This window comes from Porites lutea, chromosome 12 (genome assembly GCF_958299795.1).
Source record: "Porites lutea chromosome 12, jaPorLute2.1, whole genome shotgun sequence".
In the NCBI taxonomy this organism is placed as follows: domain Eukaryota; kingdom Metazoa; phylum Cnidaria; class Anthozoa; order Scleractinia; family Poritidae; genus Porites; species Porites lutea.
Genome location: NC_133212.1, coordinates 6,154,505 through 6,167,113, shown reverse-complemented (window position 1 = coordinate 6,167,113; position 12,609 = coordinate 6,154,505). Strand labels below are relative to the sequence as shown.

Below are 12,609 nucleotides of genomic sequence, written 5' to 3'. Positions count from 1 at the left end.
AACCTATTTGTGACCCTTCACAGTAGGAAAAGGGGGCTTAGCTCAAAGCGTTTCAAGGGCGTTTATGTTTGAAATGCGTTGAAACCCGCGTGAAACTGTTCGAAACCCGTTTCAAACAGTTTTAAATAGACCCATTCGGCTAACCCAATGTTGTACCCAATTCAAATCTCCGGGGGTTATGATTCTTTGTGTATTGTATTTGCATTATAATGTGGCATTCACATTTAAATGATATGGAAATTTCTGAAATAAAACATTTTATTCCCAAAGGGTTTGAATTGGGTACAACATTGAGTTAGCCGAACAGGTGTCAGGTGCAACAGCAAGGAGGCCGCGCATTGTGGACGATTTGGGACCCTGGGAGCTAAAAAGCACAAAATCAAAGATGGCGCGCGGAAGGCAGTGCACGGCAGTGCAGAAGGCATGGTTGGTTTTCTCTCGTTTTTCATCTATTTTGCAAGGTTAGTAGCGGTTATAGGTGGATCAAACAGTAACAACTGTAGAAGGTATCGTTTTAAGTAGTTTTAGAAATGCTTGTGGTAATGGTTTACCTTAAATTTGGTGAGATCCTGACTCCGAGAAATGCGGCGAGGATTTTGTTGCGGGTTTTGCGAAGAATGAAAGCATGTATAGACGAATTGTGACCAAATGCAAGTGAAGCAAATTATTTTGAAGGATTCTGGAGGGTAAGAAGCAAAAATCGAAGCAAGAAAATAGTACAGAGAATCTTTGCGTGCAATTCGCCGAGCCGGCCATGTCTTCCACACGTACTCTCTGATAGTCTTTAAACGCGAGGAATTCCTTCCCGCTTAGCTTTTTGCCTTCAAGGCCTTGCTTATTTTGATGAATTCTATCAGTAAATTCATGTTTGCCTGTTTTTAACCCGATATCTCGATGAAAAACTAAAAAATAAAGCGTCTTTTGAAGGTAAACAAGCAAAGCAAAGCACGAGGCGTTGAATTTCATTATGCAAATTAGGTTTAACCTCATTAGCAAAATGTGACAGCATCAGAAAATAAATTTGTAGAAAATTCCCAGTCGCTTTATATTTTCGAACGATTTTCAGGTCTGTTTTGCGTAGATATTATATATCACACAAAAGAGACATCTTTCCTGGCAAGATTACAATCATTCTTTGTTAAATTTTGAAAATAATTATGTAGAAATAGTTAATTTTTTTCCAAGCTTGCAAGTGGGTGGAATCCTCCAAATCCTGCAATATGATTGGTTCCGAGAGCGGGTGGTATTTTATGATCTTCCCCGCTAACCCAGGTGGAATTGTTGGCAGCTTCATTCACAAGTTTGTTTGTTGTTTGTGAACTGTCATTTTCAAACCATTTTCATTTTCAAACTTACGCTGTTATTAGCATTAGCTGGGGAAAAGTGAATTTTATTATTCAGACAAAAAGTCTGAAGGGAGAATCAAGCAAGTCCGCCATAAAAACGGCTAAAGTAAAGCAAAACGAGTGGCTTGTGATGTCGCTTCACTAAGCTTTATAAACGCGCTGTAAGTACTGCAATCTTGCTTTTATGCACTGTTTATCAGACATTTCTGCTCTGTTTGTAGTTTTGTCTTCCATTTTTGCTGTTGGAATCTTGATTCTGCCGTTTTTTATTGAATTTTATCTCACTAGTTTTCTACTTATCGGAAAAGGTTGTTCAATCTTAAATAAACAACACAAATCACTTTTCCAGCACTGAGTTGGTTATCGCTGTTTTCATTTCTTTCTTCATAACTCATTGCTCACATCGCCTTCTTTTATTCAAATTCAATTCAAAACCTTAAAATTGGTATGGGTAATTAGCACTTTTCATCCTGCTCGATTGAACTAATCTTAAAGCAATTTTTGAATTATTTAGCCAAAGAAAATGCTTGCTTTATTTTTTTCCAGGGGGTTTGAATATCAAGCTCGTCAATTCTTTTATCCTTGTTTGACTCTCAGATTATGAATTGTCTAGCAAGACACAGAAACCTTTCTTTATTCTAAAAGAGAGTAGTAAGTGCCATAATATAAATTTCCAAGCCAAAATTCATGTTGTAATGTTTTGTTTTGGTTTGCAGTCAATCGCGTGCTTCATCAACACAAATGCATCCTACTTCAACACACATAGGTTGGAGATGGAAGGAAAATTTTCCTGAAACTTTTAAATCTCAGTAGGAAAAAAATAAAAATTTTATTCACCGGCCTAGGTCAGTCCATAATGCGAAAAACTGTGCCCTCAGTCTGAGTACTGCCTTGGCATACGGCCTAAGGCGGTACTCAAGACCTCGGGCACAGTTTCTCCCAGTACGGACCTCCCAGCTGGTGAATAACATACATATTTATTTTCTTTTGTGGAATATTATGGGTTTCCTGAGGCATTTTTAAAAATTTCTTATATATGCTTAGTCTTAAGAATTGTTCTTTTAGTTAAGAATGCGAGTGGGAAAATACTATATTTGCGTATTTTGATTTCTTAGTCTGGAAAAATTTAATGTCATTGGAAAACTTTTTGAGTTGTCAGTTCCATTGTAATTTTAAGATCAAGGTTACGACACAGTGCCGGAAACGATTTTTAGTGTGAAGTCCTGGGGTTTGATACTAAGTAAAAGTTATAGTCTGATAATAATGAAACACATTTAATTTTCCAGAAAAATGTCTGTGCGTGGCAAATTGAACATGAAGCATGCATTGTAATCCTCAGAGGCCACCTGAATGCAAACGTCAACCAAAAGCTTGCCTTAATCAGCAGAACTGGTAGGTAACATTGCAAGATACTGCTACTAGATAATGTTATCTTGAAAACACATTTTGCTGTTGATGCCTTGATACCAAGCAGAATTCATGATGCAAAATAATGTAAAACCTTTCTCTGTATGATAGACAGTGAATTAGACCAATTTTTGTATTTATGTATATGTTATAGTTAATTTTTTATCTCAGGTAATTTTTGTTTTCCTTTTGTTTTTGGGTATGACAATGTTTGCTAAACAAGAAGGAAAAATAAAAATGACCGGAGAGATTAAAAATTAGTTACTAGGAACCTTGCAAGAAGCATTTCTATTATTCTGTACTTCCAGAAAATATCCATACCCCCCATGAAGGGCATCTTTACTTTAGACCCCTCCCCCCCACCCCCCTGGAATTTCCATTATACACTGTAGCGGGTGCTTGTCATAGCCCCCAGCCCCTGGAATTTCCGTAAATTTTCAACTTCGTTGGGTAACCTCTGGAAAGTCAGCGGATAACTTCAAAAAACACGACCTTGATGGGTTGACACTTGAGCCCACGGTATGGTCAGGTGATACTGGTCAGTGGATACCCTGTTTTGACAACTGTCAATTGATCACAACATTGATTAGGGGTGTAACGATTCATATTCCTAACAATTCGATTCGATTTCGATTATTGCCTTTCGATTATTCCATTATGTAATAATTGTTTCTTACTTCTTGTAATATAATGTGTACTGTTAACAACATGTAACCCTAAACCCTCAATTTGAGAATAGTAACAGGGACAGGAGGATTAACAGTTGCTTGGTTCGTCGCCATGTTTGAGTACCTGACAAAGAGCGTGTCGCACATGGTTAGCCTTATTTGGAAATTCTCAAGGGGTGGTTGAAGGACAGCATTTTTACAGGCAACACAAAATGGCGCACAAACTGCCATCGTCTTTGCTCGTCAATCAAAAATGCACATTTTAAAGAGTTCTGGATTCTGATTTTACAATATAATAACTCACTGAGGGCACCCTGAAAGAGGTGTACAAAAATCGAACCAAAACTGAAACATGGAAGCAAAGAATAGTGAATCGAACCAAACGGTCGTAATCGCGATTAATCGAGAATTGGATTAATCGTTACACCACTAACACTGATGTGCAATTAGTTTTCTCTTGGGCTCCCAAACTAGCTAGAAAGTGTGAGAGTAAACATTGGTTTCCCTGTGGTGAGGACGAATGGTCCCTCAGTCAGTGTATGGTCACGTGATTACCAAAATTTCTGGGATGGGCAGATTTCCTTAGCTATGGGGCTCCGCACGTGGAGCTCTGATAAAAAGACTACTACAACGTGTATTTCAACTTTTCGTTATCATTTCAGGGTTTCTGTCGCTGCCTTACTGTGGAAATGATATAAAAGCTGTTCACTCTCGGCATTTCAACAGGTAAGTGCTTTGAGTTTATGGGAATCCTAGTTCTTTGTGAACTGATTTTTTCCGAATTGGAAACTTTTGTAAAATTCTTAGTTTCTTCTTATCTCTACAGGTGATGGTAGCACACTTTGGGATTGCCAAGTAAACTTTATTGATCATGATTCATTATTTTTTTGCTTTCTTTTTTAAAGAGAATGCAGTCCACATTACTCCAATCTAAAATTATCAACACGGACAATGGGAATCCTGGTTTCTTTGGGAACTGATTTTTTGTGGAAATTCGACGGGGTGTAGAGGCGTTGAAATGCATTTTGCGTAAACCGCTGACACTCAAACCGATTTTACACAATAAATCAGTGAACAGAGAAACGTAGGGATACTAAACTAAAATTATCATCGTGGACAACGGGAATCCTGGTTTCTTTGGGAACTGATTTTTTGTGGAAATTCGACAGGGTGTATAGGTGTTGAAACGCATTTTGCGTAAACTGCTGACACTCAAACCGATTTTACACAATAAATCAGTGAACAGAGAAATGTAGGGATACTAAACTAAAATTATCAACGCGGACAACGGGAATCCTGGTTTCTTTGGGAACTGATTTTTTGTGGAAATTCGACGGGGTGTATAGGCGTTGAAACGCATTTTGCGTAAACCGCTGACACTCAAACCGATTTTACACAATAAATCAGTGAACAGAGAAACGTAGGGATACTAAACTAAAATTATCATCGCGGACAACGGGAATCCTGGTTTCTTTGGGAACTGATTTTTTGTGGAAATTCGACAGGGTGTATAGGTGTTGAAACGCATTTTGCGTAAACCGCTGACACTCAAACCGATTTTACACAACAAATCAGGGAACAGAGAAATGTAGGGATACCACTCTAATTCATCGGGTACTTTTCAAATTGGAATTTCATACTGGAGATAAAAATAAAATGACTATAAGATACCTCTCACACTGAGGTTCTTTCCAAAGCGAAAACTTATATTAACTTTTTAGTTGCTTTTGTCTCTACAGGTAATGGTTGAGTGAATTTTCTTCCTAGATTTCTAATGTTTTTCCTTCATTGTCTCCAGTGTTGTTGTGTTAGATTGTCCACAACACTGGGCTTTGTAGGCTTTGAATTTTATTCAGTCTTTCCAGGTCAAAGCAAGTATGTGCATAATTCGAGCTTAAAATTATTAGATGGAGATCTGGAATCCTGACTGACCACATATGGCTGCTTTTGGTTGAACTGTTGTATCTTCAAGTTTTGTAGTTTAGCTGGTACGAGTATATCACGTTATGAATTTCTTTTTAATACATTATACATGTGGAATGTAGAATGGTCTTTTATAATATACAGTTGACTCCCGATAACTCAAACCCTCAAGGGAAATCGAAAAAGTTTCGAGTTATCAGGAGCTCGAAAAAAATAGCCAGAAGTAAGGAAAAAAAAAAACAGCATTTTACTACATAGTGAACATTTTAATCACACTTAATTATAGAAATGTCAAGTGAAAATTAAAAGATACTTCTAGATTATAAATCAGAACATAACATAACAAAACTTTGCTTAAACAGAGCATGCGTTTTACTGTTTTGAGAAGTAAAGCTGTTTCACGTTAGATTTGTGGCAAACAGCATCAGCCTGCAATAGTAAACTATATGCCTACAACCTGTCAATGGGAAATTCAAAATTCAATGTTTGGGACGCCAGTAGGCTGTTTTTTCCTGACTTTTAAAGGCTCAAAACATGGTTCGAGTTATCGAAGATAAAATTATATAGAAATGATCTGAGGGGAAACAAAAACTACTTCGAGTTAGCGGGAGGTTCGAGTTATGGAGGGGTCGAGTTGCTGAGGGTAAAATTACAGTAAATGTATGACGGAAATCCAGGGAAAATCGATTTTGGTTCGAGTTAATGCGAAGTTCGAGTAATCGGTAGTGAACTGTATACTATCACGATTTCCCTTTGCAACGGCTGGCTTTCTATAAGAAGCCATATTCCATTAAGATATTCTTAGAGTTGAAGCAAATCAAAGCCAATGTACTTTTGTGATCATTATTTTATCTGAGTTACCTCTCATATTGAGTCTTGTCATCCTCTTAAATGTCTGAGTGCACTCTTCCCTTGCCACATTGGTGGGAGGCGAGCGCTCTTACCACTGTGCCATCCTTTGCTTCAAATATCTAGTTGAAAATCTCAGCCTTGGGTTTATTCTTATGACATTCTTAAAATTCGCAGATTTCAGCCTCAATATTTTTATAAAATGTATTGTGGTAAAAAAGAAAGAGTATAGTCTTAGGGCCTCACCTTTTATAAGTTATCTTTTAACCCCTGGCGGGGAATTTGTAAAGAAATGTTTGTTTTGGAAAATCTCCTTCAGTTTAGTGATTTTTAGATGTGACTGCACATAAAGGATTGATTCTATTTTAATCCTTTCTCCTTTGTTTTTCTGTCCTTGTTTTCTAACAGGTACGAGTGTTTGCATTTTGAATTTATTGATTGCCCTGCAGGTCTACCTGTTATAATGCTATACTTTTAGACATGGATGCATGAACAGGTACGTTGTTGCTACCTTCTACTGATGATGATACCTTTATTAAAGTGTCAAACTGTAATAGCGGTATATAACCACTAAGTGGGGACACTAAAATAAATTTTAAAAAATAAATCAATTAATAAATTAATTAAAAATTAAGAAAAACTATGTACAGTATAAGCAAGAGAGAAATTCGAGAGAACTATATACAATATGTACAAATGTATCCATTACGTATAAAAAAAAAAAAAAGAAATAAAAGATTAAGAAGTGCAAAGAGAGCAGTTAGAGCAGTTATTGTCATCTAATAGCATGCTAAGATCCACTTTTCTGATGTTATATTTGAAGGAGGACAACGTGGAAGCTTTTTTCACATTACTAGGAACAGAACTCCAAACCCTTGGGCCCATATACCTGAGCGAGTGCTTTCCAAAGGAGACTGTGTTGAATCTGGGTATAGTGAAGTCATGATTGCGCAGTTCATACTTAATTGCAGGCTGTTCAAAGAGAGTGCTAATGTATGCTGGGCACATGTTGTTTTTAACTTTATACATGAGAATTGCTATGTCCTGTAGTCGCCGGTTGTGTAGAGTAGATATCTCAGCCATAGATAGTAATTGACCATAGGACGAATGTTTATCACAATATATAGCCCTAAGTGCTCTTTCCTGGATACGCTCTAGTCGTCTAGAATCACTAGCACGGCAAAAATGCCATATAAGGTGACAGTAGGTTAAATACGGGAGAACAGCTGCCTTATATAACTGTAACTTAGTTTGTGTGGGTATAAGGTTCCTGAGCCTCATGAGAACGCCTACCCGCTGGGCGCTCTTCTTAGAGATACTACTTATATGTTCATCAAAACGAAGATTGTTATCAATACAGACACCTAATAGCTTGAGACATTCAGTGGATCTGACTTCATGATTGTCAATCATAATACTGTCCATAGATTTCCTTCCGCAACCAAGTGCCATTGTCTGGTACTTGTCCAAATTTCCCTTTAGTAAATTAGCTCTGTACCATGAAGATGCTGACTCAGCGCAAACAGCAAGATCATCATGCACATCAGAGAGAGTGCTGCGAACGACATAAAACTGGTGGTCATCTGCATACATATTCATGTTCGCATCAACAGTATAAGTCAAATCGTTTTGGAAGATGTTCCAGATGAGAGGTCCAAATGCAGAACCCTGTGGGCATCCCCTGGTCACCCTCTGCCACTCGCTCACTACAGATCCTAGCTTGACCCTGTTATAACGGTCTGTGAAGTAGGAGCCCATCAATCGCAGACTTCTTTCCTCAACACCATAAGCTTTAAGTTTTGCAAGTGTAAGTGGATGGTAAAGTGAATCGAAGGCTTTGCTCATGTCCGTGGAGAGAACACCCACAACGTTATGCTCATCCAGAGCGAATTTCCAATTCTCAGTCAAAGATAAGAGAGCTGTCTCACAGCTATTGTTTTTCCTGTAAGCTGTTAGTTTGTCGCACACTTTGTTATTAAAACCATAACTGAGTTGCTTGCTGAGTAATTGTTCAAAGAGTTTGTTTACAGTAACTTGTACAGTTATGGGTCTGTAGTTTCCCATTTTATGGGGATCTTCCTTCTTAAAAACGGGTGTCCATTCACCCCTTTTCCATCCCAAGGGCCACTCTCCGAGGGTTATGCATGAATTAAATAGTGACGTCAATGGATTTGTTAGCTCAGTAGCTCCAAGCTTGAGCGCCATGGGAGGGATGCCGTCCCAGCCTGTACTCTTCCTTACATTGACGTTTTGCAGCGCCTTTTCAACTTCAAAACTCTGAAGATTCTGAAACTGGAAGCCTTGATATCCTGTCATCTTCTGCGTAATATTCTGGACACTACGGTGGGTGGCGAGAACTTTGTCATCAACCGCACTGGTGTCTCCAATCCCATCAGCCACAGTAGCAAAATATTCACACAAGTGATTAGAAACCGCACATTGGTCTCTACAGATGGTCCCATTGATACTTAGGCTGAGCTCATTTGTGTTGACCTTGTGCTTATCAGTCAGAAAGGGCATAAATGTCTTATAGAACTCACTCGGCTTGCACTTAAGCTTAGTGGCTTGCTCTTTCCAATATGTCCTTATTGCCTTTCTCCGGAGTCGGGTGGCCTCGTTTCTGGTTATCCGCCTAGCTTCCCAGTTCTCACTGGTTTGTTCCTTGAGATACTTTTTTGCTGCCCTCCTCTTAGCTCTTATGGCACCTTTCCATTCTTTAGTCATGTATGGAACATCCTGAGCCCTAACCCGCATCTTCTTCGTAGGCATATGTGTATTGACAATACTGGACAGAAGCATTTCCATAAAATTTGCCTTGTCGTCACATGAATTGAAAATTTCACTAACATGCCATGGAGCATACATTAGATCTTCTTTGTATTTCTCCACATCAAAATCCTTTAGAGATTTAAATGTTACAATCTTGCCTTTCTGGTGTTTTACCGTCTCATTCAGGAATCCATAAATAAGTCCGTGGTCACTGAGCGCAGGATCATGTACCCCACAATTCTCAAATAGTTCCGGGTGGTTAGTGAGAATAACATCGATCAAGCTCTTAGTGATAAGAGGGCCTCTCATTTGTATTCGAGTGGGTTCAGTTACCATACATTCGAGGCCCTGTTCCACCTCAAGATCAAGAAGAAGCTTTCCTTCAGGGCTGCTGGGTTCCATCCTGTTCAGGTTTAGGTCGCCTGTTATTATAACCGTCGGATATTGAAGGCTAGCCCAGTTGGCAATATGACTTAATTCCTCCCCAAGTAGAAGTCTGTATTTACCAGTAAGCTTCTTAGGCGGTCTGTAGATAACCAGTATAATGGCATTTCTCGATTTGAGGCCAATCTCCAAGGCCAAAGGCTCAATAGTTTTATAACACCTGTCAAAGGTGACTCTCTTGGAGAGTATCTTAGATGAGACAAACAAGAGAACACCACCTCCACCCTTTTTTCGGTCATTTCGGTGCAAGTAGTACCCTGGTATTAGGAACTGGGAGTCTGGGTATGAACGATCAATTTTAGTCTCACTGACAGCCATAATTTGCACCTTATTATTGATAATAATATCTTTCAGCTCATCAAATTTGTTCTGAATGCTGTTTATATTTAGGTGACGTAATAACATGCCCTTGGCATTTTTCTGCCTTGCCGCATTTAGTAGGTCGGGACCAGTAAATGTGTTAGGTGTAGTTCCATTTTCTCCCTGATCAGTCAGTGTGATGTTATTTGTGTCAAGATCAGTATCCGAAAAACAGGCCTCGTTGAGCATCTCAGCATCCGAACACCTGTAGAATGGCAGAGCCGCCCATGTGCATCTATTGCATAGCCAGTTGTTCACCATTGATTTCAGGTACACACACTTTAAGTGAAAACATCCCATACAACTGGCACAGGAAATGTTCTTTTGGTTCCACCTAATTGTTTTCTGACAATGATCGCACTTTTCCGCTGTTGGTTTCGACCTGGATAATTGATTATTGGTGCTTGCCGCCTTTCCTTGGCAAGGCCCGGGATTTTTTTCCACATCACCGCTTAACAAGAGCGCTTGAGTAGCCATAGAATTACTGTAATAAGCAATGCGTGTTTTGGAATATCGTAGCTTACGCCATTTTGTGAATAGACCAGGATCTACTGTTCCATGACAGGCGCGAAAAAGAACAAAGGAGATGTTTTGATGGTTACGCTCCAACACCAAGAAATTCCACGCACTCTTGAATAAAGACCCATTGACTGCAGGCGTTAATTCCAAGAGCTCTTCATTGCGGAGTACTCTTGGGACGACCTTCCACTCTCGTATGCAAATACGGAACTCCATTACGAAATCTTTCCAATCTTGGACTTGAAACGTCCAAACGTCTCTTTTATAACCATTTAAATCAATTTTGGTGACTGCCAATGGAGAGATATTACCTTTAGTAAACTGCTCGTTGAGTTCGAACACATTAGGACGGCAAGTTGCGGAGTATACAAGACAAATTACGGAGAGCAAAAATCCGTGTCTGACCGACATTGTTATGCATGAATATACTATATACTAATATCTACTTGCTTTTATCCTCAAAGAAAATCAACTTATTTGACTTTAAATTGAAATGTGCAATTTTAGGCGGAAAAAATCGTTTAAACATTCTTGTTTGCCAGGGCTGTAGTTGTGTTCTCGTTTTATCGATGAGCGCTGAGTTTATGTTGCAAACGTGTTTATAAGCGAAAGTTTTTTTAGGATAAAATGGCGTGGTGGATATTTTATATACGTCAGCAAACGTTAGTTACACAGTAAATCAAGCTTAGGGTTACAATCCTGTTTTTTGTTTAAGCAGAGATAATTAATCAAACTGATTATTTTTTTCTTTCAATTTATTTTCAAAAACTGTTTACAGTGGAAACAGGTCAAGAGCCCTAAGCCCACAGACCCCAGTAAGGAACATTTTGAATTTATGCCCATCAGTTATGCTGCCGCCCTAAGAAAGTAAGTTTACACTTGTTTTCCTGGCCTTGTTTACAATGAATGTCAAGTTACTTTGCTTTTCTTACAAATTTACCCTTCTATGAGTGTACCAAATAACACTTACTGCAACATGGTACTATACTCTCAAGGTGGTGAAATGTATGAAGTAACATTAGATTTGGAACAAAAACCTGCCATGATAGAACATTTTTTCTCTTAAAGAAAACAATTATTCCCTGCACATACTGTACATTTTGAAAGAATTATGCAATATCAGCCAGGACCCATAAAACTGTCATGCTTACCTTAGAATTCTCCTTTTTTCAAATAAGCTCACTGTATAGTACAGATGCTTATAGTATTGACATTACAGCTAATCAAATGATTTGTATTGGTTAGTGTTGCCCTCTAAGATCTGAGACAAAGTTATAACAGTTAATATTTAATGCTTTCAGCTATCTGGCAAAAGAAAAGAACAAGAGTAAGAAAGTGGAAGAGGAAGAGGAAGATTAGGAAAACTGGACAAGAACATCATGGATAAAGCATCTGCAACACTGAAGCGAAGTACATTTTTGAGTCTTGAAAAAGAACGGGGAAAGCTTACTCAGTAAAATGTCCGTCAAAAGAAGAGGCTTTTTTCGTCACTGTTGAAGGAGAAACACCATGGAGAGGGGAGGTCATTGGAGGAGAGTACTTAATAAATTTTTTTCTATCTAAAAATCACCAAACACTAATTCTTGTCGTATCTTCAGCACTCAGCACAAAACAATATGAGAGAACAATTAAAATTTCAACAAATTAATATTTTTTAAGACTAGAAATAATCCTTAATGACTTTCAAGAGAGAAAAGAAACCATTTTTGACTATAAAAAAACACAATTTTTCAAAGTTTCAAGTATCCCATTTTTCAAAAGGGGTTAACCCATGGTTTTGGTAAAAAAAATGCCAATGCTTGGGTTAAACCCTCCGGAAAAATGCGATTCTCAGGACTTTTCAACGTTCAGTTTTTATAGTCAAAAAAGGTTTCATTTTTCTCTGCAAAGTCAGTAAGTACTATTTCTAGTTTTTTTCGATCTAGAAAATTGTTAAGCCCTACTTCTAATCTCATTTTGAGCGAAAACAAATAATGACAAAAATTGCATTTTTTGACCAAAAGAATGGGTTAACCCCTTTGGAAAAATGCCATTTTTGAGACGTTAAAAAATCTAGTTTTTATAGTATAAAAAAAAGTTTCTTTTCTACCTAGAACATCATCAAACCATATTTTTAGTCCTTTTTCACCAAAAACAAATAAAGAAAAAAAATCCATTTTTGACCAAAAGCATTTGTGAACCCCTTTGCAAAAATGCGATTTTTGAGACGTTTAAAATTTTGTTTTCATAGTCAAAAAAAGTTTCTTTCCTATCTAGAACATCATTAAACCTTATTTCTAGTCCTTTTTTGACCGAAAACAAAGAAAACAATTGCATTACTCGAC

The 12,609-nt window shown here is 38.0% G+C and overlaps 1 long non-coding RNA gene across 1 annotated transcript; it reads left to right on the top strand.

Annotated features, from left to right (window-relative positions):
• The first annotated feature begins 408 nt into the window (after positions 1-408).
• Positions 409-4,528, top strand: LOC140922095 (uncharacterized). The gene is made up of 3 exons (XR_012164069.1): positions 409-461; positions 2,633-2,738; positions 4,084-4,528. It is a non-coding gene; the product is annotated as an uncharacterized lncRNA (long non-coding RNA).
• Positions 4,529-12,609: the final 8,081 nt, after the last annotated feature.